Below are 26153 nucleotides of genomic sequence, written 5' to 3'. Positions count from 1 at the left end.
TCCCTCCGCAACTCACTGCAAGTCCTCGGCCGTTGCCAAAGGCTTCCCGGATGGTACCTTCACATGGAAAAGCTAAAGGCTTCGTCGCAGAGTCCCTTAATACCTCTGTGGGTCGCAGGCCTCGACTTATCTCCTGGATGTCAGGGGATGTCAATCTGCCTAGGGTGTAAAAGAAGGCCGCCTCACCATGCAGGCAGCTTGTGCCTTCACCGGGCTGGTTATCTCTTGGTCAGCTATAACAAACAAAAGCAAAAAACATCAGTGCATGAACTTAGTGGCACCTCAGCCAAAACCCGTCAATTCTGCCCCTCACCGTCTCCTAACAGGAGATGACAAACAAGAGGATGCCAAGAGGAGAGAGAACTCTCGGCAGAAAGCATGACTGCAAGCACATCGAAGGGCTAAGGTAAAAGACCTGTGACACAAGATGCCCAAAAGACACAATATACAATAGACAAGTGACCCAACATGCACTGGGACCGCTCTGCCCTGTGCACCTCAGCATTGTGATCAAATGTGAGACTTTCCCATTATGCGGGCTCTAAGGGGCCCCTTCTTGGGTATCCCCATCTCCAAAGCTGACTCAAAAATCCCTCCCAGAGAGCCCCAACTCGATACTCCGCTTTCATCCCATTGACTTATCTCTTAGACATCTGGGGATGTGAATCCACCTGGAACGCAAAAGAAGACCGCCTCACCATCCTGGAAGCTCCTGCCCTCGCCAGGCTGTTTGCTCTTAGATGGCTACATTAAAGAAAACCAAACATCAGTACAGGAACTTTGTCGCACATTGGCCAAACCCCAACAATTCTGCAACTCACCATTTCCTAAGAAAGCCAGTGTCCTCGGGTCGCATGCTTTGGCCAAGCTTGGAGGCCGACGCTGTCATCACAGGGTATACCTGGGTTAAGAGGAGACGAGGTGATGCGGCACTGCTAAAACCTGAGTGGACCCTCGCTCCTCCTCCCTCCCTCCCTCCCCGACTTGCCGCAACTCCTCGGCCGCTGCCAAAGGCTACCCGGTGGTACCTTCGAATGGAAAATATAATGACTTCAGTGTAATACTTCCAGAGGGCTCACGAGGGCGGCAAACCGGGTCCGTCGGCTGGTTGGCGAGGGGTTTCAGCGTAATACAAGGGGACCACCTGAAACACACAAATGACAATGGATGCTTAGAGCTGTACCAGAACTTGGCACCCAAGGAATAACAACTTTTTCTTTCCACCGGTCACCGCTTACCGTGCTCACTTCACCTTGACTGCTACTATCTGGCTTTACCTCCTAAAAATAAAGACACAGAACACTGCTGTAACACAGCCACCATTTACATGTGCCATACAAAGACAAACTGTGACTAACTTCCCTGCAGGAACCCCCTCACCCCGTATAGGGCGCCCTGCCATGGATTTAACCCTTCTGCATCTGCAAGAAAGTGATGACGAAAGCCACAGTGCTGCATGAGAACTTAACAGCTCCAGCCATCCTGTGTCAATCACAGAATGCCATCTAGAGGTCAAACTACACCCTACATTACAAATTTCATGTCCCGGGGCCCTGTCCTATTACACTTATAGGCCAGGCTATGCAGCAGGGCAGAGCAGCTCCAGGCTAAACCCATGCAGGCACCCGTGATACAGCAAATAAACAAGGGGACGTGACGAGGAGAGAAAACTCTCAGCAAGAAGAACAACCGCAAGCACATCGAAGGGCTAAGGCAGATGACACAAGATGCCCAAAGGACGGAGAACGCACAATAGACAAGTAACATGACATGCACCATGATTCCTCTGCTCTGCACATTTTAGCATTGTGAACAAAAGTGAGACTGTCCCTTTATGGGGACTAAGGGGCCCCTTCTTGGGTATCCCCGTCTCCAAAGCCGACTCAAAAATCCCTCCTGGCGAGTCCCGACCCAAGACCCCGCTTTCATCCCCTCTGTGGGTCTTAGCCCTCGACTTACCTCTCTGAAGCCCAGGCTGCGAATCCTCCTCGGGCGCAAAAGAAGGCCTCCTCGCCGGCCGGGAACCTCCTGTCGTCATCGGGCTGTTGTCTCTTGGGCGGCTGCGATAGAAAAAAAACCCAAACTTTAAGGCCTGAACTTAGTGGCACGTGGGCCAAAAGCCTACGGTTCCTGTACTCACCATCTCCTAAGATGGCAGGGGTTCTCAGGCCACACGCTTTGGCCATGCTTCGAGGCCGACGCTGCCGTCGCAGGGGTCACCTGAGTTAAGAGGAGACAAGGTGATGTGCCATTGCAGAAACTTGAATGGACCCTCGCTACACCCTCCCTCCCCTCCCTGACTCACCCCACCTCCTCGGCCATTGCCAAAGGCAACACAGAGAGCACCTTCAAATGGAAAAGGTAACGGCTTCTTCTCAGAGTCCAGTGATACTTGGGGATGGCTCACAAGGAGAGCGAGCCGGGTATGTCAGCTGGTCGGTGAGGGGGTTTGGCATAATACAAATGGACCGCCTAAAACGCACAAATTGACATTGGATGTTAAGAGCTGCACCGGAACTTGGCACCCAAGCAATAACAACATTTTCTTTCCACCCGTCACTGCTTACCTCACTCACTTGACATTGACTGCTGCTATCTGGCTTTACCTCCTAAAAATAAAACCAGACAACTAGGCTGTAACATAGCCACCATTTACACTTGCCCTGCCAAAACAAACAGTGAGTCACCTTCCTGCAGGAAGCCCCTCTCCCGGTGTGGGGTGCTCTGCCACAGAGTTAATCCATCTGCATCTGAAAGAAAGTGATGACAAAAGTCAGAGTCCTGCACGATAACTTAGCAGCTCCAGCCACCTTGTGTCAATCTAACAATACAATCTAGAGTCCAACTACAGCCTACATTACAAATTTCAAGTCCCCAGGCCTTGTCCTATCACACCTATACTCCAGACTATGCAGCAGGGCAGAGCAGCTCCGGGCCAAACCCACGTAGGCCCCAGCAACAACAGGAGATGACAAACAAGGGGGAGCAACAAGGAGAGAAAATTCACTGCAAGAAGAATGACCACAAAGGCACCTCAAAGGGCTAAGGAAAATGATGTGCAATGTGAAATGCCCAAAAGACACAGAAGACACGATAGACGAGTAAGGCAACACACACTGGACTGCTCTGCCGTACGCGCCTCAGCATTGTGATCAAAAATGAGACTTTCCCATTATGTGGCCTAAGGGGCCCTTTCTTGGACAGCCCCATCTCAAGAGCTAATTCAAAAATCCCTCTGGGCGACTCCTGACCAGGCACCCCGCTCTCATCCCCTCCGTGGGGCATAGCCCTCGACTTATCTCTCAGATGTCCGGGCATGCAAATCTGCATCAGGTGTGAGAGAAGGCCGCCTCACCATCTGGGAAGTTCCAGCCATCGCTGGGCCATTGTCTCTTAGTCGGCTACCATAAAGAGAACCAAACATTAAGGGGTGAACGTAGTGGCATGTCGGCCAAAACCCAACAATTTCTCTACTCACCGTCTACTAAGAGGGCCGGGCTCCTCGGGGCCCCACGCTTCGGCCATGCTCCAAGACTAACGCCGTCATCGCGGCGCATACCTAAGATAAGAGGAGACAAGGCACTGTGGCACCGCTGAAACTTTAACAGACCTTGGCTCCTCTTCCCTCCCTCCCTCACTCACCGCACCTCCTCAGCCGTTGCCTTCACATGGAAAAGGTCAAGGCTTCATCGCAGAGTCCCGTGATACTTGCGGAGGGCTCACAAGGACGGCAAGCGCGGTACGTCGGCCAGTAGGCGAGGGGGTACAGCGTAATACAAGTGGACCGCCTGAAACACACAAATGACAATGGATGTTAAGAGCTGCACCAGAACCTGGCACCCGAGCAATAACAACTTTTTCTTTCTGCCGGTCACCGCTTACCTCACTCACTTGACCTTGACTGCTGAGATGCGGCTTTACCTCCTAAAAATGAAGACAGAGAACTAGGCTGTAACACAGCCACCATTTACCCTTGCCCTACAAACACAAACGGTGACTGACCTTCCCATGGGAACCCCCTCAGCCGGTGTGGGGCGCTCTGCCATGGATTTAATCCATCGGCATCTGCAAGAAAGTGATGACAAAAGTCAAAGTGCTGCAGGAGAACTTAACAGCTCCGACAATCCTGTGTCAATCTAGGAATGCCATCTAGAGGCCAAACTACACTCTACACTACAAATTTCAAGTCCCCGGGCCTTGTCCTATTACATCCATACACCAGGCTGTGCAGCAGGGCAGAGCAGCTCCGGGACAAACCAGAGCAGGCACCCGTGACACAGGAGATGACAAACAAGGGGACGCAACTAGGAGAGAAAACTCTGGGCTAGATGAGCACAAGGACCAAGAGAATGAGGAATGAGATGACCTAGGCAAGACCGGCGGTGAGCCGACAAGGCTCCAAGAACCCTGGCAGAAGAGGACGCTAACAGAAAGACTTAATCCAAGAACCGCAAAGACGGATGCCCGAGAATTGTACGGGCGGAATCCTCTAGCTGTCTTCGCATTCTTACAAGTCCTCATCCCCTATAATGGATCGTTGCGGTGCACAGCTGTCGATGCAGCTCAGAACAAGACCTGAAAAGACACCCGACTCAACGTTGCTAAAGAGACGCGATTCTGATGAAGTTCCAAGCTCAAGAGTCAAAGGATCGATGGTATCAGCACCGCACTGAGGAACACCAAGAACAGAGACGCTAAGAATAATGCCCAGCGTTTGCGATAAGCATCTCAAAGGGCTAAGGCAAAAGACCTGCGACACAAGATGCACAAAAGACAGAGAACGCACAATAGACTAGTGACATGTACCGGGACCGCTCTGCCCTGCGCACCTCGGCACCGTGATCAAAACCAAGACTTTTGCTTTATGGGGCCTAAGGGGCCCCTTCTTGGGTACCCCCGCCTCCAAATCTGACTCAAAAAATACCTCCCGGTGAGTCCCAACTCGACACCCCGCTTTCACCCCCTCTGTGGGTCGCAGGCCTCGACTTATCTCCTGGATGTCTGAGGATATCAGTCTGCCTTGGGTGCAAAAGAAGGCCACCTCGCCAGGCGGAAACCTCATGTCTTCATCGGGCTGGTTATCTCTTGGTCAGCTACAATAAACAAAAGCAAACGAACATCAGCGCATGAACTTAGTGGCACCTCAGCCAAAACCTGTCAGTTCTGCCCCTCACCATCTCCTAAGAAGGCCGCGGTCCTTGGGCCGCACACTTTGGCCAACCTCCGAGGCCAACACCATCGTCGCAGGGTATACCTGGGTTAAGAGGAGACAAGGTGATGCGGCATCGCCAAAACTTGAGGGGGCCCTCGCTCCTCCCTCCCTCCGCAACTCACTGCAAGTCCTCGGCCGTTGCCAAAGGCTTCCCGGATGGTACCGTCACATTGAAAAGCTAAAGGCTTCGTGGCAGAGTCCCTTAATATTTCTGGAGGGCTCACGAGGGCGGCAAGCCAGGTCTGTCAGCCGGCGGCGAGGGGTTTTGGCGTACTACAGGTGGACCATCTAAAACACACAGATGACAATGGATGCTTAGAGCTGTACCAGAACTTGGCACCCAAGGAATAACAAGTGGTTCTTACCACCAGGGACTTCTTACCTCGTTCACTTGACCTTGACTACTGAGATCTGGCTTTATCTCCTCCTAAGAACAAGGACAAAGAACAATGCTGTAACACAGCCACCATATACACTTGCTCTGCAAACACAAACGGTGACTGACCTTCATGCGGGAACCCCCTCACCCGGTATGGGGCGCTCTGCCAAGGATTCTAATCCGTCTGCATCTGCAAGAAAGTGATGACAAAAGTCAAAGGGCTGCACGAGAACTTAACAGCTCCAGCCATCTTGTGTCAATCTAGGAATATCATCTAGAGGCCAAACTACACCCTACATTACAGATTTAAAGGCCTTGGGCCTTGTTCTAATACACCTAGAGGCCAGGCTATGCAGCAGGGCAGAGCAGCTGTGGGCCAAACCCATGCAGGCACTCGTGACACAGGAGATGACAAACAAGAGGATGCCAAGAGGAGAGAGAACTCTCGGCGGAAAGCACGACTGCAAGCACATCGAAGGGCTAAGGCAAAAGACCTGTGACACAAGACACCCAAAAGACACGGCGTACACAATAGACAAGCGACGCAACACGCACTGGGACTGCTCTGCCCTGCGCACCTCAGCATTGTGATCAAACGTGAGAGTTTTCCATTATGCGGGCTAAGGCGCCCCTTCTTGGGTATCCCCATCTCCAAAGCTGACTCAAAACTCCCTCCCAGAGAGCCCCGACCCGACACGCCGCTTTCATTCCCTCCGTGGGTCATATCCCTCAACTTATCTCTCGGACGTCTGGGGATGTGAATCTTCCTGGGGAGCAAAAGAAGGCCGCCTCCCGCCGTCCCAGAAGCTCCTGCCATTGCCAGGCTGTTGTCTCTCAGTCAGCTACAATAAAGAAAACCGAACATCAGTACACGAGCTTAGTGGCACACCGGCCAAAACCCAACAATTCCACTACTCACTGTCTCCTAAAAAGGCCAGGGTCCTCGGGCCGCACGCTTCAGCCAAGCTCCGAGGCCAACGCCATCATCACAGGGTATACCTGGGTTGAGTGGAGACGAGCTGATGTGGCATGACTGAAACTTGAGTAGGCCCTCGCTCCTCCTCCCTCCCTCCCTCCATCCCCTCCTCCCTCCCCGACTTGCCGCAACTCCTCGGCCGTTGCCAAAGGCCACCCGGACAGTACCTTCACATGGAAAAGGTAAAGGCTTCGTCGCAGAGTCCCACGATACTTGCAGAGTACTCACGAGGGCGGTGAGACACATCCGGCGGCCGGTCGGTGAGGGGTTTTGGTGTACTACAAGTGGACCGCCTGAAACACACAAATGACAATGGATGCTTAGAGCTGTACCAGAACTTGGCACCCAAGGAATAACAAGTGGTTCTTACCACCAGTGACTTCTTACCTCGTTCACTTGACCTTGACTGCTGAGATCTGGCTTTATCTCCTCCTAAGAACAAGGACAAAGAACAATGCTGTAACACAGCCACCATATACACTTGCTCTGCAAACACAAACGGTGACCGACCTTCATGTGGGAACCTCCTCACCCGGTATGGGGCGCTCTGCCACGGATTCTAATCCGTCTGCATCTGCAAGAAAGTGATGACAAAAGTCAAAGGGCCGCACGAGAACTTAACAGCTCCAGCCATCTTGTGTCAATCTCGGAATATCATCTAGAGGCCAGACTACACCCTACATTACAGATTTAAAGGCCTTGGGCCTTGTTCTATTACACCTATATGCCAGGGTATGCAACAGGGCAGAGCAGCTCTGGGCCAAACCCACGCAGGCACCCGTGACACAGGAGATGACAAACAAGGGGATGCAACAAAGAGAGAAAACTCTGGGCTAGATGATCACAAGGACCGAGCAAATGAGGAATGAGATGACCTAGGCGAGACCGACGGGGAGCCAAGGAGGCTGCACGAACCCTGGCAGAAGAGGATGATAACAGAAGGACTTATTCCAAGAACTGCAAAGACGGATGCCCGAGAATTGGACGGGCGGAATCCTCTAGCTATCTTCGCATTCTTACAAGTCCTCATCCCCTATAATGGATCGTTGCAGTGCACAGCTGTCGATGCAGCTCAGAACAAGACCTGAAAAGACACCCGACTCAATGTCGCTGAAGAGAGACGTGATGCTGATGCACCTCCAAGCTCACGAGTCAAAGGATCAATGGTATCAGCACCGCACTGAGGAACACCAAGAACAGAGACGCTAAGAATAAGGCCCAGCGTTTGCGATAAGCATCTCAAAGGGCTAAGGCAAAAGACCTGCGACACAAGATGCACAAAAGACAGAGAACGCACAATAGACTAGTGACATGTACCGGGACCGCTCTGCCCTGCGCACCTCGGCACCGTGATCAAATCCAAGACTTTTGCTTTATGGGGCCTAAGGGGCCCCTTCTTGGGTATCCCCGCCTCCAAATCTGACTCAAAAATACCTCCCGGTGAGTCCCAACTCGACACCCCGCTTTCACCCCCTCTGTGGGTCGCAGGCCTCGACTTATCTCCTGGATGTCTGAGGATATCAGTCTGCCTCGGGTGCAAAAGAAGGCCACCTCGCCAAGCGGAAACCTCATGTCTTCATCGGGCTGGTTATCTCTTGGTCAGCTACAATAAACAAAGAAAACCGAACAAACATCAGTGCATGACCTTAGTGGCACCTCCGCCAAAACCCGTCAGTTCTGCCACTCACCGTCTCCTAAGAAGGCCGCAGTCGTCGGGCCGCACGCTTTGGCCAACCTCCGAGGCCAACGCCATCGCCATCATCGCAGGGTATACCTGGGTTAAGAGGAGACAAGGTGATGCGGCATCGCCAAAACTTGAGGGGGCCCTCGCTCCTCCCTCCCTCCGCAACTCACTGCAAGTCCTCGGCCGTTGCCAAAGGCTTCCCGGATGGTACCTTCACATGGAAAAGCTAAAGGCTTCGTCGCAGAGTCCCTTAATACCTCTGTGGGTCGCAGGCCTCGACTTATCTCCTGGATGTCAGGGGATGTCAATCTGCCTAGGGTGTAAAAGAAGGCCGCCTCACCATGCAGGCAGCTTGTGCCTTCACCGGGCTGGTTATCTCTTGGTCAGCTATAACAAACAAAAGCAAAAAACATCAGTGCATGAACTTAGTGGCACCTCAGCCAAAACCCGTCAATTCTGCCCCTCACCGTCTCCTAACAGGAGATGACAAACAAGAGGATGCCAAGAGGAGAGAGAACTCTCGGCAGAAAGCATGACTGCAAGCACATCGAAGGGCTAAGGTAAAAGACCTGTGACACAAGATGCCCAAAAGACACAATATACAATAGACAAGTGACCCAACATGCACTGGGACCGCTCTGCCCTGTGCACCTCAGCATTGTGATCAAATGTGAGACTTTCCCATTATGCGGGCTCTAAGGGGCCCCTTCTTGGGTATCCCCATCTCCAAAGCTGACTCAAAAATCCCTCCCAGAGAGCCCCAACTCGATACTCCGCTTTCATCCCATTGACTTATCTCTTAGACATCTGGGGATGTGAATCCACCTGGAACGCAAAAGAAGACCGCCTCACCATCCTGGAAGCTCCTGCCCTCGCCAGGCTGTTTGCTCTTAGATGGCTACATTAAAGAAAACCAAACATCAGTACAGGAACTTTGTCGCACATTGGCCAAACCCCAACAATTCTGCAACTCACCATTTCCTAAGAAAGCCAGTGTCCTCGGGTCGCATGCTTTGGCCAAGCTTGGAGGCCGACGCTGTCATCACAGGGTATACCTGGGTTAAGAGGAGACGAGGTGATGCGGCACTGCTAAAACCTGAGTGGACCCTCGCTCCTCCTCCCTCCCTCCCTCCCCGACTTGCCGCAACTCCTCGGCCGCTGCCAAAGGCTACCCGGTGGTACCTTCGAATGGAAAATATAATGACTTCAGTGTAATACTTCCAGAGGGCTCACGAGGGCGGCAAACCGGGTCCGTCGGCTGGTTGGCGAGGGGTTTCAGCGTAATACAAGGGGACCACCTGAAACACACAAATGACAATGGATGCTTAGAGCTGTACCAGAACTTGGCACCCAAGGAATAACAACTTTTTCTTTCCACCGGTCACCGCTTACCGTGCTCACTTCACCTTGACTGCTACTATCTGGCTTTACCTCCTAAAAATAAAGACACAGAACACTGCTGTAACACAGCCACCATTTACATGTGCCATACAAAGACAAACTGTGACTAACTTCCCTGCAGGAACCCCCTCACCCCGTATAGGGCGCCCTGCCATGGATTTAACCCTTCTGCATCTGCAAGAAAGTGATGACGAAAGCCACAGTGCTGCATGAGAACTTAACAGCTCCAGCCATCCTGTGTCAATCACAGAATGCCATCTAGAGGTCAAACTACACCCTACATTACAAATTTCATGTCCCGGGGCCCTGTCCTATTACACTTATAGGCCAGGCTATGCAGCAGGGCAGAGCAGCTCCAGGCTAAACCCATGCAGGCACCCGTGATACAGCAAATAAACAAGGGGACGTGACGAGGAGAGAAAACTCTCAGCAAGAAGAACAACCGCAAGCACATCGAAGGGCTAAGGCAGATGACACAAGATGCCCAAAGGACGGAGAACGCACAATAGACAAGTAACATGACATGCACCATGATTCCTCTGCTCTGCACATTTTAGCATTGTGAACAAAAGTGAGACTGTCCCTTTATGGGGACTAAGGGGCCCCTTCTTGGGTATCCCCGTCTCCAAAGCCGACTCAAAAATCCCTCCTGGCGAGTCCCGACCCAAGACCCCGCTTTCATCCCCTCTGTGGGTCTTAGCCCTCGACTTACCTCTCTGAAGCCCAGGCTGCGAATCCTCCTCGGGCGCAAAAGAAGGCCTCCTCGCCGGCCGGGAACCTCCTGTCGTCATCGGGCTGTTGTCTCTTGGGCGGCTGCGATAGAAAAAAAACCCAAACTTTAAGGCCTGAACTTAGTGGCACGTGGGCCAAAAGCCTACGGTTCCTGTACTCACCATCTCCTAAGATGGCAGGGGTTCTCAGGCCACACGCTTTGGCCATGCTTCGAGGCCGACGCTGCCGTCGCAGGGGTCACCTGAGTTAAGAGGAGACAAGGTGATGTGCCATTGCAGAAACTTGAATGGACCCTCGCTACACCCTCCCTCCCCTCCCTGACTCACCCCACCTCCTCGGCCATTGCCAAAGGCAACACAGAGAGCACCTTCAAATGGAAAAGGTAACGGCTTCTTCTCAGAGTCCAGTGATACTTGGGGATGGCTCACAAGGAGAGCGAGCCGGGTATGTCAGCTGGTCGGTGAGGGGGTTTGGCATAATACAAATGGACCGCCTAAAACGCACAAATTGACATTGGATGTTAAGAGCTGCACCGGAACTTGGCACCCAAGCAATAACAACATTTTCTTTCCACCCGTCACTGCTTACCTCACTCACTTGACATTGACTGCTGCTATCTGGCTTTACCTCCTAAAAATAAAACCAGACAACTAGGCTGTAACATAGCCACCATTTACACTTGCCCTGCCAAAACAAACAGTGAGTCACCTTCCTGCAGGAAGCCCCTCTCCCGGTGTGGGGTGCTCTGCCACAGAGTTAATCCATCTGCATCTGAAAGAAAGTGATGACAAAAGTCAGAGTCCTGCACGATAACTTAGCAGCTCCAGCCACCTTGTGTCAATCTAACAATACAATCTAGAGTCCAACTACAGCCTACATTACAAATTTCAAGTCCCCAGGCCTTGTCCTATCACACCTATACTCCAGACTATGCAGCAGGGCAGAGCAGCTCCGGGCCAAACCCACGTAGGCCCCAGCAACAACAGGAGATGACAAACAAGGGGGAGCAACAAGGAGAGAAAATTCACTGCAAGAAGAATGACCACAAAGGCACCTCAAAGGGCTAAGGAAAATGATGTGCAATGTGAAATGCCCAAAAGACACAGAAGACACGATAGACGAGTAAGGCAACACACACTGGACTGCTCTGCCGTACGCGCCTCAGCATTGTGATCAAAAATGAGACTTTCCCATTATGTGGCCTAAGGGGCCCTTTCTTGGACAGCCCCATCTCAAGAGCTAATTCAAAAATCCCTCTGGGCGACTCCTGACCAGGCACCCCGCTCTCATCCCCTCCGTGGGGCATAGCCCTCGACTTATCTCTCAGATGTCCGGGCATGCAAATCTGCATCAGGTGTGAGAGAAGGCCGCCTCACCATCTGGGAAGTTCCAGCCATCGCTGGGCCATTGTCTCTTAGTCGGCTACCATAAAGAGAACCAAACATTAAGGGGTGAACGTAGTGGCATGTCGGCCAAAACCCAACAATTTCTCTACTCACCGTCTACTAAGAGGGCCGGGCTCCTCGGGGCCCCACGCTTCGGCCATGCTCCAAGACTAACGCCGTCATCGCGGCGCATACCTAAGATAAGAGGAGACAAGGCACTGTGGCACCGCTGAAACTTTAACAGACCTTGGCTCCTCTTCCCTCCCTCCCTCACTCACCGCACCTCCTCAGCCGTTGCCTTCACATGGAAAAGGTCAAGGCTTCATCGCAGAGTCCCGTGATACTTGCGGAGGGCTCACAAGGACGGCAAGCGCGGTACGTCGGCCAGTAGGCGAGGGGGTACAGCGTAATACAAGTGGACCGCCTGAAACACACAAATGACAATGGATGTTAAGAGCTGCACCAGAACCTGGCACCCGAGCAATAACAACTTTTTCTTTCTGCCGGTCACCGCTTACCTCACTCACTTGACCTTGACTGCTGAGATGCGGCTTTACCTCCTAAAAATGAAGACAGAGAACTAGGCTGTAACACAGCCACCATTTACCCTTGCCCTACAAACACAAACGGTGACTGACCTTCCCATGGGAACCCCCTCAGCCGGTGTGGGGCGCTCTGCCATGGATTTAATCCATCGGCATCTGCAAGAAAGTGATGACAAAAGTCAAAGTGCTGCAGGAGAACTTAACAGCTCCGACAATCCTGTGTCAATCTAGGAATGCCATCTAGAGGCCAAACTACACTCTACACTACAAATTTCAAGTCCCCGGGCCTTGTCCTATTACATCCATACACCAGGCTGTGCAGCAGGGCAGAGCAGCTCCGGGACAAACCAGAGCAGGCACCCGTGACACAGGAGATGACAAACAAGGGGACGCAACTAGGAGAGAAAACTCTGGGCTAGATGAGCACAAGGACCAAGAGAATGAGGAATGAGATGACCTAGGCAAGACCGGCGGTGAGCCGACAAGGCTCCAAGAACCCTGGCAGAAGAGGACGCTAACAGAAAGACTTAATCCAAGAACCGCAAAGACGGATGCCCGAGAATTGTACGGGCGGAATCCTCTAGCTGTCTTCGCATTCTTACAAGTCCTCATCCCCTATAATGGATCGTTGCGGTGCACAGCTGTCGATGCAGCTCAGAACAAGACCTGAAAAGACACCCGACTCAACGTTGCTAAAGAGACGCGATTCTGATGAAGTTCCAAGCTCAAGAGTCAAAGGATCGATGGTATCAGCACCGCACTGAGGAACACCAAGAACAGAGACGCTAAGAATAATGCCCAGCGTTTGCGATAAGCATCTCAAAGGGCTAAGGCAAAAGACCTGCGACACAAGATGCACAAAAGACAGAGAACGCACAATAGACTAGTGACATGTACCGGGACCGCTCTGCCCTGCGCACCTCGGCACCGTGATCAAAACCAAGACTTTTGCTTTATGGGGCCTAAGGGGCCCCTTCTTGGGTACCCCCGCCTCCAAATCTGACTCAAAAAATACCTCCCGGTGAGTCCCAACTCGACACCCCGCTTTCACCCCCTCTGTGGGTCGCAGGCCTCGACTTATCTCCTGGATGTCTGAGGATATCAGTCTGCCTTGGGTGCAAAAGAAGGCCACCTCGCCAGGCGGAAACCTCATGTCTTCATCGGGCTGGTTATCTCTTGGTCAGCTACAATAAACAAAAGCAAACGAACATCAGCGCATGAACTTAGTGGCACCTCAGCCAAAACCTGTCAGTTCTGCCCCTCACCATCTCCTAAGAAGGCCGCGGTCCTTGGGCCGCACACTTTGGCCAACCTCCGAGGCCAACACCATCGTCGCAGGGTATACCTGGGTTAAGAGGAGACAAGGTGATGCGGCATCGCCAAAACTTGAGGGGGCCCTCGCTCCTCCCTCCCTCCGCAACTCACTGCAAGTCCTCGGCCGTTGCCAAAGGCTTCCCGGATGGTACCGTCACATTGAAAAGCTAAAGGCTTCGTGGCAGAGTCCCTTAATATTTCTGGAGGGCTCACGAGGGCGGCAAGCCAGGTCTGTCAGCCGGCGGCGAGGGGTTTTGGCGTACTACAGGTGGACCATCTAAAACACACAGATGACAATGGATGCTTAGAGCTGTACCAGAACTTGGCACCCAAGGAATAACAAGTGGTTCTTACCACCAGGGACTTCTTACCTCGTTCACTTGACCTTGACTACTGAGATCTGGCTTTATCTCCTCCTAAGAACAAGGACAAAGAACAATGCTGTAACACAGCCACCATATACACTTGCTCTGCAAACACAAACGGTGACTGACCTTCATGCGGGAACCCCCTCACCCGGTATGGGGCGCTCTGCCAAGGATTCTAATCCGTCTGCATCTGCAAGAAAGTGATGACAAAAGTCAAAGGGCTGCACGAGAACTTAACAGCTCCAGCCATCTTGTGTCAATCTAGGAATATCATCTAGAGGCCAAACTACACCCTACATTACAGATTTAAAGGCCTTGGGCCTTGTTCTAATACACCTAGAGGCCAGGCTATGCAGCAGGGCAGAGCAGCTGTGGGCCAAACCCATGCAGGCACTCGTGACACAGGAGATGACAAACAAGAGGATGCCAAGAGGAGAGAGAACTCTCGGCGGAAAGCACGACTGCAAGCACATCGAAGGGCTAAGGCAAAAGACCTGTGACACAAGACACCCAAAAGACACGGCGTACACAATAGACAAGCGACGCAACACGCACTGGGACTGCTCTGCCCTGCGCACCTCAGCATTGTGATCAAACGTGAGAGTTTTCCATTATGCGGGCTAAGGCGCCCCTTCTTGGGTATCCCCATCTCCAAAGCTGACTCAAAACTCCCTCCCAGAGAGCCCCGACCCGACACGCCGCTTTCATTCCCTCCGTGGGTCATATCCCTCAACTTATCTCTCGGACGTCTGGGGATGTGAATCTTCCTGGGGAGCAAAAGAAGGCCGCCTCCCGCCGTCCCAGAAGCTCCTGCCATTGCCAGGCTGTTGTCTCTCAGTCAGCTACAATAAAGAAAACCGAACATCAGTACACGAGCTTAGTGGCACACCGGCCAAAACCCAACAATTCCACTACTCACTGTCTCCTAAAAAGGCCAGGGTCCTCGGGCCGCACGCTTCAGCCAAGCTCCGAGGCCAACGCCATCATCACAGGGTATACCTGGGTTGAGTGGAGACGAGCTGATGTGGCATGACTGAAACTTGAGTAGGCCCTCGCTCCTCCTCCCTCCCTCCCTCCATCCCCTCCTCCCTCCCCGACTTGCCGCAACTCCTCGGCCGTTGCCAAAGGCCACCCGGACAGTACCTTCACATGGAAAAGGTAAAGGCTTCGTCGCAGAGTCCCACGATACTTGCAGAGTACTCACGAGGGCGGTGAGACACATCCGGCGGCCGGTCGGTGAGGGGTTTTGGTGTACTACAAGTGGACCGCCTGAAACACACAAATGACAATGGATGCTTAGAGCTGTACCAGAACTTGGCACCCAAGGAATAACAAGTGGTTCTTACCACCAGTGACTTCTTACCTCGTTCACTTGACCTTGACTGCTGAGATCTGGCTTTATCTCCTCCTAAGAACAAGGACAAAGAACAATGCTGTAACACAGCCACCATATACACTTGCTCTGCAAACACAAACGGTGACCGACCTTCATGTGGGAACCTCCTCACCCGGTATGGGGCGCTCTGCCACGGATTCTAATCCGTCTGCATCTGCAAGAAAGTGATGACAAAAGTCAAAGGGCCGCACGAGAACTTAACAGCTCCAGCCATCTTGTGTCAATCTCGGAATATCATCTAGAGGCCAGACTACACCCTACATTACAGATTTAAAGGCCTTGGGCCTTGTTCTATTACACCTATATGCCAGGGTATGCAACAGGGCAGAGCAGCTCTGGGCCAAACCCACGCAGGCACCCGTGACACAGGAGATGACAAACAAGGGGATGCAACAAAGAGAGAAAACTCTGGGCTAGATGATCACAAGGACCGAGCAAATGAGGAATGAGATGACCTAGGCGAGACCGACGGGGAGCCAAGGAGGCTGCACGAACCCTGGCAGAAGAGGATGATAACAGAAGGACTTATTCCAAGAACTGCAAAGACGGATGCCCGAGAATTGGACGGGCGGAATCCTCTAGCTATCTTCGCATTCTTACAAGTCCTCATCCCCTATAATGGATCGTTGCAGTGCACAGCTGTCGATGCAGCTCAGAACAAGACCTGAAAAGACACCCGACTCAATGTCGCTGAAGAGAGACGTGATGCTGATGCACCTCCAAGCTCACGAGTCAAAGGATCAATGGTATCAGCACCGCACTGAGGAACACCAAGAACAGAGACGCTAAGAATAAGGCCCAGCGTTTGCGATAAGCATCTCAAAGGGCTAAGGCAAAAGACCTGCGACACAAGATGCACAAAAGACAGAGAACGCACAATAGACTAGTGACATGTACCGGGACCGCTCTGCCCTGCGCACCTCGGCACCGTGATCAAATCCAAGACTTTTGCTTTATGGGGCCTAAGGGGCCCCTTCTTGGGTATCCCCGCCTCCAAATCTGACTCAAAAATACCTCCCGGTGAGTCCCAACTCGACACCCCGCTTTCACCCCCTCTGTGGGTCGCAGGCCTCGACTTATCTCCTGGATGTCTGAGGATATCAGTCTGCCTCGGGTGCAAAAGAAGGCCACCTCGCCAAGCGGAAACCTCATGTCTTCATCGGGCTGGTTATCTCTTGGTCAGCTACAATAAACAAAGAAAACCGAACAAACATCAGTGCATGACCTTAGTGGCACCTCCGCCAAAACCCGTCAGTTCTGCCACTCACCGTCTCCTAAGAAGGCCGCAGTCGTCGGGCCGCACGCTTTGGCCAACCTCCGAGGCCAACGCCATCGCCATCATCGCAGGGTATACCTGGGTTAAGAGGAGACAAGGTGATGCGGCATCGCCAAAACTTGAGGGGGCCCTCGCTCCTCCCTCCCTCCGCAACTCACTGCAAGTCCTCGGCCGTTGCCAAAGGCTTCCCGGATGGTACCTTCACATGGAAAAGCTAAAGGCTTCGTCGCAGAGTCCCTTAATACCTCTGTGGGTCGCAGGCCTCGACTTATCTCCTGGATGTCAGGGGATGTCAATCTGCCTAGGGTGTAAAAGAAGGCCGCCTCACCATGCAGGCAGCTTGTGCCTTCACCGGGCTGGTTATCTCTTGGTCAGCTATAACAAACAAAAGCAAAAAACATCAGTGCATGAACTTAGTGGCACCTCAGCCAAAACCCGTCAATTCTGCCCCTCACCGTCTCCTAACAGGAGATGACAAACAAGAGGATGCCAAGAGGAGAGAGAACTCTCGGCAGAAAGCATGACTGCAAGCACATCGAAGGGCTAAGGTAAAAGACCTGTGACACAAGATGCCCAAAAGACACAATATACAATAGACAAGTGACCCAACATGCACTGGGACCGCTCTGCCCTGTGCACCTCAGCATTGTGATCAAATGTGAGACTTTCCCATTATGCGGGCTCTAAGGGGCCCCTTCTTGGGTATCCCCATCTCCAAAGCTGACTCAAAAATCCCTCCCAGAGAGCCCCAACTCGATACTCCGCTTTCATCCCATTGACTTATCTCTTAGACATCTGGGGATGTGAATCCACCTGGAACGCAAAAGAAGACCGCCTCACCATCCTGGAAGCTCCTGCCCTCGCCAGGCTGTTTGCTCTTAGATGGCTACATTAAAGAAAACCAAACATCAGTACAGGAACTTTGTCGCACATTGGCCAAACCCCAACAATTCTGCAACTCACCATTTCCTAAGAAAGCCAGTGTCCTCGGGTCGCATGCTTTGGCCAAGCTTGGAGGCCGACGCTGTCATCACAGGGTATACCTGGGTTAAGAGGAGACGAGGTGATGCGGCACTGCTAAAACCTGAGTGGACCCTCGCTCCTCCTCCCTCCCTCCCTCCCCGACTTGCCGCAACTCCTCGGCCGCTGCCAAAGGCTACCCGGTGGTACCTTCGAATGGAAAATATAATGACTTCAGTGTAATACTTCCAGAGGGCTCACGAGGGCGGCAAACCGGGTCCGTCGGCTGGTTGGCGAGGGGTTTCAGCGTAATACAAGGGGACCACCTGAAACACACAAATGACAATGGATGCTTAGAGCTGTACCAGAACTTGGCACCCAAGGAATAACAACTTTTTCTTTCCACCGGTCACCGCTTACCGTGCTCACTTCACCTTGACTGCTACTATCTGGCTTTACCTCCTAAAAATAAAGACACAGAACACTGCTGTAACACAGCCACCATTTACATGTGCCATACAAAGACAAACTGTGACTAACTTCCCTGCAGGAACCCCCTCACCCCGTATAGGGCGCCCTGCCATGGATTTAACCCTTCTGCATCTGCAAGAAAGTGATGACGAAAGCCACAGTGCTGCATGAGAACTTAACAGCTCCAGCCATCCTGTGTCAATCACAGAATGCCATCTAGAGGTCAAACTACACCCTACATTACAAATTTCATGTCCCGGGGCCCTGTCCTATTACACTTATAGGCCAGGCTATGCAGCAGGGCAGAGCAGCTCCAGGCTAAACCCATGCAGGCACCCGTGATACAGCAAATAAACAAGGGGACGTGACGAGGAGAGAAAACTCTCAGCAAGAAGAACAACCGCAAGCACATCGAAGGGCTAAGGCAGATGACACAAGATGCCCAAAGGACGGAGAACGCACAATAGACAAGTAACATGACATGCACCATGATTCCTCTGCTCTGCACATTTTAGCATTGTGAACAAAAGTGAGACTGTCCCTTTATGGGGACTAAGGGGCCCCTTCTTGGGTATCCCCGTCTCCAAAGCCGACTCAAAAATCCCTCCTGGCGAGTCCCGACCCAAGACCCCGCTTTCATCCCCTCTGTGGGTCTTAGCCCTCGACTTACCTCTCTGAAGCCCAGGCTGCGAATCCTCCTCGGGCGCAAAAGAAGGCCTCCTCGCCGGCCGGGAACCTCCTGTCGTCATCGGGCTGTTGTCTCTTGGGCGGCTGCGATAGAAAAAAAACCCAAACTTTAAGGCCTGAACTTAGTGGCACGTGGGCCAAAAGCCTACGGTTCCTGTACTCACCATCTCCTAAGATGGCAGGGGTTCTCAGGCCACACGCTTTGGCCATGCTTCGAGGCCGACGCTGCCGTCGCAGGGGTCACCTGAGTTAAGAGGAGACAAGGTGATGTGCCATTGCAGAAACTTGAATGGACCCTCGCTACACCCTCCCTCCCCTCCCTGACTCACCCCACCTCCTCGGCCATTGCCAAAGGCAACACAGAGAGCACCTTCAAATGGAAAAGGTAACGGCTTCTTCTCAGAGTCCAGTGATACTTGGGGATGGCTCACAAGGAGAGCGAGCCGGGTATGTCAGCTGGTCGGTGAGGGGGTTTGGCATAATACAAATGGACCGCCTAAAACGCACAAATTGACATTGGATGTTAAGAGCTGCACCGGAACTTGGCACCCAAGCAATAACAACATTTTCTTTCCACCCGTCACTGCTTACCTCACTCACTTGACATTGACTGCTGCTATCTGGCTTTACCTCCTAAAAATAAAACCAGACAACTAGGCTGTAACATAGCCACCATTTACACTTGCCCTGCCAAAACAAACAGTGAGTCACCTTCCTGCAGGAAGCCCCTCTCCCGGTGTGGGGTGCTCTGCCACAGAGTTAATCCATCTGCATCTGAAAGAAAGTGATGACAAAAGTCAGAGTCCTGCACGATAACTTAGCAGCTCCAGCCACCTTGTGTCAATCTAACAATACAATCTAGAGTCCAACTACAGCCTACATTACAAATTTCAAGTCCCCAGGCCTTGTCCTATCACACCTATACTCCAGACTATGCAGCAGGGCAGAGCAGCTCCGGGCCAAACCCACGTAGGCCCCAGCAACAACAGGAGATGACAAACAAGGGGGAGCAACAAGGAGAGAAAATTCACTGCAAGAAGAATGACCACAAAGGCACCTCAAAGGGCTAAGGAAAATGATGTGCAATGTGAAATGCCCAAAAGACACAGAAGACACGATAGACGAGTAAGGCAACACACACTGGACTGCTCTGCCGTACGCGCCTCAGCATTGTGATCAAAAATGAGACTTTCCCATTATGTGGCCTAAGGGGCCCTTTCTTGGACAGCCCCATCTCAAGAGCTAATTCAAAAATCCCTCTGGGCGACTCCTGACCAGGCACCCCGCTCTCATCCCCTCCGTGGGGCATAGCCCTCGACTTATCTCTCAGATGTCCGGGCATGCAAATCTGCATCAGGTGTGAGAGAAGGCCGCCTCACCATCTGGGAAGTTCCAGCCATCGCTGGGCCATTGTCTCTTAGTCGGCTACCATAAAGAGAACCAAACATTAAGGGGTGAACGTAGTGGCATGTCGGCCAAAACCCAACAATTTCTCTACTCACCGTCTACTAAGAGGGCCGGGCTCCTCGGGGCCCCACGCTTCGGCCATGCTCCAAGACTAACGCCGTCATCGCGGCGCATACCTAAGATAAGAGGAGACAAGGCACTGTGGCACCGCTGAAACTTTAACAGACCTTGGCTCCTCTTCCCTCCCTCCCTCCCTCACCGCACCTCCTCAGCCGTTGCCTTCACATGGAAAAGGTCAAGGCTTCATCGCAGAGTCCCGTGATACTTGCGGAGGGCTCACAAGGACGGCAAGCGCGGTACGTCGGCCAGTAGGCGAGGGGGTACAGCGTAATACAAGTGGACCGCCTGAAACACACAAATGACAATGGATGTTAAGAGCTGCACCAGAACCTGGCACCCGAGCAATAACAACTTTTTCTTTCTGCCGGTCACCGCTTACCTCACTCACTTGACCTTGACTGCTGAGATGCGGCTTTACCTCCTAAAAATGAAGACAGAGAACTAGGCTGTAACACAGCCACCATTTACCCTTGCCCTACAAACACAAACGGTGACTGACCTTCCCATGGGAACCCCCTCAGCCGGTGTGGGGCGCTCTGCCATGGATTTAATCCATCGGCATCTGCAAGAAAGTGATGACAAAAGTCAAAGTGCTGCAGGAGAACTTAACAGCTCCGACAATCCTGTGTCAATCTAGGAATGCCATCTAGAGGCCAAACTACACTCTACACTACAAATTTCAAGTCCCCGGGCCTTGTCCTATTACATCCATACACCAGGCTGTGCAGCAGGGCAGAGCAGCTCCGGGACAAACCAGAGCAGGCACCCGTGACACAGGAGATGACAAACAAGGGGACGCAACTAGGAGAGAAAACTCTGGGCTAGATGAGCACAAGGACCAAGAGAATGAGGAATGAGATGACCTAGGCAAGACCGGCGGTGAGCCGACAAGGCTCCAAGAACCCTGGCAGAAGAGGACGCTAACAGAAAGACTTAATCCAAGAACCGCAAAGACGGATGCCCGAGAATTGTACGGGCGGAATCCTCTAGCTGTCTTCGCATTCTTACAAGTCCTCATCCCCTATAATGGATCGTTGCGGTGCACAGCTGTCGATGCAGCTCAGAACAAGACCTGAAAAGACACCCGACTCAACGTTGCTAAAGAGACGCGATTCTGATGAAGTTCCAAGCTCAAGAGTCAAAGGATCGATGGTATCAGCACCGCACTGAGGAACACCAAGAACAGAGACGCTAAGAATAATGCCCAGCGTTTGCGATAAGCATCTCAAAGGGCTAAGGCAAAAGACCTGCGACACAAGATGCACAAAAGACAGAGAACGCACAATAGACTAGTGACATGTACCGGGACCGCTCTGCCCTGCGCACCTCGGCACCGTGATCAAAACCAAGACTTTTGCTTTATGGGGCCTAAGGGGCCCCTTCTTGGGTACCCCCGCCTCCAAATCTGACTCAAAAAATACCTCCCGGTGAGTCCCAACTCGACACCCCGCTTTCACCCCCTCTGTGGGTCGCAGGCCTCGACTTATCTCCTGGATGTCTGAGGATATCAGTCTGCCTTGGGTGCAAAAGAAGGCCACCTCGCCAGGCGGAAACCTCATGTCTTCATCGGGCTGGTTATCTCTTGGTCAGCTACAATAAACAAAAGCAAACGAACATCAGCGCATGAACTTAGTGGCACCTCAGCCAAAACCTGTCAGTTCTGCCCCTCACCATCTCCTAAGAAGGCCGCGGTCCTTGGGCCGCACACTTTGGCCAACCTCCGAGGCCAACACCATCGTCGCAGGGTATACCTGGGTTAAGAGGAGACAAGGTGATGCGGCATCGCCAAAACTTGAGGGGGCCCTCGCTCCTCCCTCCCTCCGCAACTCACTGCAAGTCCTCGGCCGTTGCCAAAGGCTTCCCGGATGGTACCGTCACATTGAAAAGCTAAAGGCTTCGTGGCAGAGTCCCTTAATATTTCTGGAGGGCTCACGAGGGCGGCAAGCCAGGTCTGTCAGCCGGCGGCGAGGGGTTTTGGCGTACTACAGGTGGACCATCTAAAACACACAGATGACAATGGATGCTTAGAGCTGTACCAGAACTTGGCACCCAAGGAATAACAAGTGGTTCTTACCACCAGGGACTTCTTACCTCGTTCACTTGACCTTGACTACTGAGATCTGGCTTTATCTCCTCCTAAGAACAAGGACAAAGAACAATGCTGTAACACAGCCACCATATACACTTGCTCTGCAAACACAAACGGTGACTGACCTTCATGCGGGAACCCCCTCACCCGGTATGGGGCGCTCTGCCAAGGATTCTAATCCGTCTGCATCTGCAAGAAAGTGATGACAAAAGTCAAAGGGCTGCACGAGAACTTAACAGCTCCAGCCATCTTGTGTCAATCTAGGAATATCATCTAGAGGCCAAACTACACCCTACATTACAGATTTAAAGGCCTTGGGCCTTGTTCTAATACACCTAGAGGCCAGGCTATGCAGCAGGGCAGAGCAGCTGTGGGCCAAACCCATGCAGGCACTCGTGACACAGGAGATGACAAACAAGAGGATGCCAAGAGGAGAGAGAACTCTCGGCGGAAAGCACGACTGCAAGCACATCGAAGGGCTAAGGCAAAAGACCTGTGACACAAGACACCCAAAAGACACGGCGTACACAATAGACAAGCGACGCAACACGCACTGGGACTGCTCTGCCCTGCGCACCTCAGCATTGTGATCAAACGTGAGAGTTTTCCATTATGCGGGCTAAGGCGCCCCTTCTTGGGTATCCCCATCTCCAAAGCTGACTCAAAACTCCCTCCCAGAGAGCCCCGACCCGACACGCCGCTTTCATTCCCTCCGTGGGTCATATCCCTCAACTTATCTCTCGGACGTCTGGGGATGTGAATCTTCCTGGGGAGCAAAAGAAGGCCGCCTCCCGCCGTCCCAGAAGCTCCTGCCATTGCCAGGCTGTTGTCTCTCAGTCAGCTACAATAAAGAAAACCGAACATCAGTACACGAGCTTAGTGGCACACCGGCCAAAACCCAACAATTCCACTACTCACTGTCTCCTAAAAAGGCCAGGGTCCTCGGGCCGCACGCTTCAGCCAAGCTCCGAGGCCAACGCCATCATCACAGGGTATACCTGGGTTGAGTGGAGACGAGCTGATGTGGCATGACTGAAACTTGAGTAGGCCCTCGCTCCTCCTCCCTCCCTCCCTCCATCCCCTCCTCCCTCCCCGACTTGCCGCAACTCCTCGGCCGTTGCCAAAGGCCACCCGGACAGTACCTTCACATGGAAAAGGTAAAGGCTTCGTCGCAGAGTCCCACGATACTTGCAGAGTACTCACGAGGGCGGTGAGACACATCCGGCGGCCGGTCGGTGAGGGGTTTTGGTGTACTACAAGTGGACCGCCTGAAACACACAAATGACAATGGATGCTTAGAGCTGTACCAGAACTTGGCACCCAAGGAATAACAAGTGGTTCTTACCACCAGTGACTTCTTACCTCGTTCACTTGACCTTGACTGCTGAGATCTGGCTTTATCTCCTCCTAAGAACAAGGACAAAGAACAATGCTGTAACACAGCCACCATATACACTTGCTCTGCAAACACAAACGGTGACCGACCTTCATGTGGGAACCTCCTCACCCGGTATGGGGCGCTCTGCCACGGATTCTAATCCGTCTGCATCTGCAAGAAAGTGATGACAAAAGTCAAAGGGCCGCACGAGAACTTAACAGCTCCAGCCATCTTGTGTCAATCTCGGAATATCATCTAGAGGCCAGACTACACCCTACATTACAGATTTAAAGGCCTTGGGCCTTGTTCTATTACACCTATATGCCAGGGTATGCAACAGGGCAGAGCAGCTCTGGGCCAAACCCACGCAGGCACCCGTGACACAGGAGATGACAAACAAGGGGATGCAACAAAGAGAGAAAACTCTGGGCTAGATGATCACAAGGACCGAGCAAATGAGGAATGAGATGACCTAGGCGAGACCGACGGGGAGCCAAGGAGGCTGCACGAACCCTGGCAGAAGAGGATGATAACAGAAGGACTTATTCCAAGAACTGCAAAGACGGATGCCCGAGAATTGGACGGGCGGAATCCTCTAGCTATCTTCGCATTCTTACAAGTCCTCATCCCCTATAATGGATCGTTGCAGTGCACAGCTGTCGATGCAGCTCAGAACAAGACCTGAAAAGACACCCGACTCAATGTCGCTGAAGAGAGACGTGATGCTGATGCACCTCCAAGCTCACGAGTCAAAGGATCAATGGTATCAGCACCGCACTGAGGAACACCAAGAACAGAGACGCTAAGAATAAGGCCCAGCGTTTGCGATAAGCATCTCAAAGGGCTAAGGCAAAAGACCTGCGACACAAGATGCACAAAAGACAGAGAACGCACAATAGACTAGTGACATGTACCGGGACCGCTCTGCCCTGCGCACCTCGGCACCGTGATCAAATCCAAGACTTTTGCTTTATGGGGCCTAAGGGGCCCCTTCTTGGGTATCCCCGCCTCCAAATCTGACTCAAAAATACCTCCCGGTGAGTCCCAACTCGACACCCCGCTTTCACCCCCTCTGTGGGTCGCAGGCCTCGACTTATCTCCTGGATGTCTGAGGATATCAGTCTGCCTCGGGTGCAAAAGAAGGCCACCTCGCCAAGCGGAAACCTCATGTCTTCATCGGGCTGGTTATCTCTTGGTCAGCTACAATAAACAAAGAAAACCGAACAAACATCAGTGCATGACCTTAGTGGCACCTCCGCCAAAACCCGTCAGTTCTGCCACTCACCGTCTCCTAAGAAGGCCGCAGTCGTCGGGCCGCACGCTTTGGCCAACCTCCGAGGCCAACGCCATCGCCATCATCGCAGGGTATACCTGGGTTAAGAGGAGACAAGGTGATGCGGCATCGCCAAAACTTGAGGGGGCCCTCGCTCCTCCCTCCCTCCGCAACTCACTGCAAGTCCTCGGCCGTTGCCAAAGGCTTCCCGGATGGTACCTTCACATGGAAAAGCTAAAGGCTTCGTCGCAGAGTCCCTTAATACCTCTGTGGGTCGCAGGCCTCGACTTATCTCCTGGATGTCAGGGGATGTCAATCTGCCTAGGGTGTAAAAGAAGGCCGCCTCACCATGCAGGCAGCTTGTGCCTTCACCGGGCTGGTTATCTCTTGGTCAGCTATAACAAACAAAAGCAAAAAACATCAGTGCATGAACTTAGTGGCACCTCAGCCAAAACCCGTCAATTCTGCCCCTCACCGTCTCCTAACAGGAGATGACAAACAAGAGGATGCCAAGAGGAGAGAGAACTCTCGGCAGAAAGCATGACTGCAAGCACATCGAAGGGCTAAGGTAAAAGACCTGTGACACAAGATGCCCAAAAGACACAATATACAATAGACAAGTGACCCAACATGCACTGGGACCGCTCTGCCCTGTGCACCTCAGCATTGTGATCAAATGTGAGACTTTCCCATTATGCGGGCTCTAAGGGGCCCCTTCTTGGGTATCCCCATCTCCAAAGCTGACTCAAAAATCCCTCCCAGAGAGCCCCAACTCGATACTCCGCTTTCATCCCATTGACTTATCTCTTAGACATCTGGGGATGTGAATCCACCTGGAACGCAAAAGAAGACCGCCTCACCATCCTGGAAGCTCCTGCCCTCGCCAGGCTGTTTGCTCTTAGATGGCTACATTAAAGAAAACCAAACATCAGTACAGGAACTTTGTCGCACATTGGCCAAACCCCAACAATTCTGCAACTCACCATTTCCTAAGAAAGCCAGTGTCCTCGGGTCGCATGCTTTGGCCAAGCTTGGAGGCCGACGCTGTCATCACAGGGTATACCTGGGTTAAGAGGAGACGAGGTGATGCGGCACTGCTA

General features: G+C 52.5%; 3 long non-coding RNA genes across 3 annotated transcripts; all 3 read right to left on the bottom strand.

The window, feature by feature from the left end:
* Positions 1-6576: 6576 nt before the first annotated feature.
* LOC125327436 lies at positions 6577-6988 on the bottom strand. Its single transcript, XR_007204251.1, has 3 exons — positions 6955-6988; positions 6735-6860; positions 6577-6590 (listed from the first exon to the last, which is right to left on the bottom strand). It is a non-coding gene; the product is annotated as an uncharacterized LOC125327436 (long non-coding RNA).
* A 7993-nt stretch (positions 6989-14981) lies between these two features.
* On the bottom strand, positions 14982-15393 carry LOC125327435. The gene is made up of 3 exons (XR_007204250.1): positions 15360-15393; positions 15140-15265; positions 14982-14995 (listed from the first exon to the last, which is right to left on the bottom strand). It is a non-coding gene; the product is annotated as an uncharacterized LOC125327435 (long non-coding RNA).
* A 7993-nt stretch (positions 15394-23386) lies between these two features.
* LOC125327434 lies at positions 23387-23798 on the bottom strand. The gene is made up of 3 exons (XR_007204249.1): positions 23765-23798; positions 23545-23670; positions 23387-23400 (listed from the first exon to the last, which is right to left on the bottom strand). It is a non-coding gene; the product is annotated as an uncharacterized LOC125327434 (long non-coding RNA).
* Positions 23799-26153: the final 2355 nt, after the last annotated feature.

The sequence above is a fragment of the Corvus hawaiiensis genome, chromosome 6 (genome assembly GCF_020740725.1).
Source record: "Corvus hawaiiensis isolate bCorHaw1 chromosome 6, bCorHaw1.pri.cur, whole genome shotgun sequence".
Taxonomy (NCBI): Eukaryota; Metazoa; Chordata; class Aves; order Passeriformes; family Corvidae; genus Corvus; species Corvus hawaiiensis.
Note: the sequence above shows the minus strand (reverse complement) of the source record. Positions and strands in the feature narration are given on the sequence as shown.